This window comes from Enhydra lutris, unplaced genomic scaffold, assembly GCF_002288905.1.
Source record: "Enhydra lutris kenyoni isolate GAN:26980312 unplaced genomic scaffold, ASM228890v2 scaffoldscaffold19, whole genome shotgun sequence".
Classification (NCBI taxonomy): Eukaryota; Metazoa; Chordata; class Mammalia; order Carnivora; family Mustelidae; genus Enhydra; species Enhydra lutris.
Window position 1 is genome coordinate 13,761,267 of NW_019154103.1, and position 1,166 is coordinate 13,762,432.

Consider the following 1,166-nt stretch of genomic DNA (forward strand, 5'->3'; position numbering starts at 1 on the left):
ATCCTCTTGAATGGGTAGGGCTCAGATAAGAGGAGAAAGGAGACTTCTTTCGGCAGAACCTCGGACAAGCTACTCACAGTGTCCCTCCTACCGCAAAACAACTAGATTCTGGTTGTAATGTATTTCTGATGAATTATTTGAATGGGGAAAAAATATTTGGACATCTCCCTGACCTCAAAACCAAATGTGTGTGTGTGGAAGGTGGAGTTGTGACAGTGAGCAAGCAGGAAATGTAGGAATGGCAAGATTGAATTGGTTGAATTGTATAGCAGGGATGCTGTTGGAAGGGCAGCAGTCATGTGCTTTTTTAGACTTCTCATAAACCTAACCTTATTAAAAGAACAGGAAGACATAATAACCACACCTGTAGATCTAGGTTTTTGGTCTCCTTTGATGTCTTTTTTGTCTTCAGTTGGTAGTCAACCACTTGTATACTGCTAGGTCTATTTTCAGAAGGAAGTTCTATCCTTGCTAAAAAGCCAGTATTCTGTGTGGAGAAAATATAGTCTTCCATTAAGGGAATGCTACAAATCACAGTCCTCAGTGTCCTCATAAAGCATCATCTCTGATATCTCCATGTCTAAGAAATAGTTTTTATCATGGCCTCTGACTTCTGAGTCCTAAATCACAGCCTTAATTTCTTACGTATTTATAGATGTATTTCTAATTTACTTAACTAAATTTTTATTATGAAAATTTGAAACATACTAAAAACTAGAGAGAATGGTATAATGAACTTTCATACAGCTACAACCTACCTTCAACAACTATCATCTCATGGACAATTTTGTTTCAACATATCCCTTATTTCCATTTCCTACCCCCACCCCAAATTATTTGGAAGCCAATTCCAGGCATGACTTCATTTCAATCAGCAGATATCTTTATAAGATTAGGACTTTTTTTTTTAGGACTTGTTTTTTATTTTTATTATTTTTTAATTTTTATATTTTCAAAAGATTTTATTTATTCATTTGACAGAGATCACAAGTAGGCAGAAAAGCAGGCAGAGAGAGAAGAGGAAGGGGGCTCCCTGCTGAGGAGAGAGCCCAATGCAGGGCTTGATCCCAGGACCCTGGGATCATGACTGGAGCCGAAGGCAGAGGCTTTAACCCACTGAGCCACCCAGGCACCCCTAGGACTTGTTTTTTAACTGAAAAAATGAA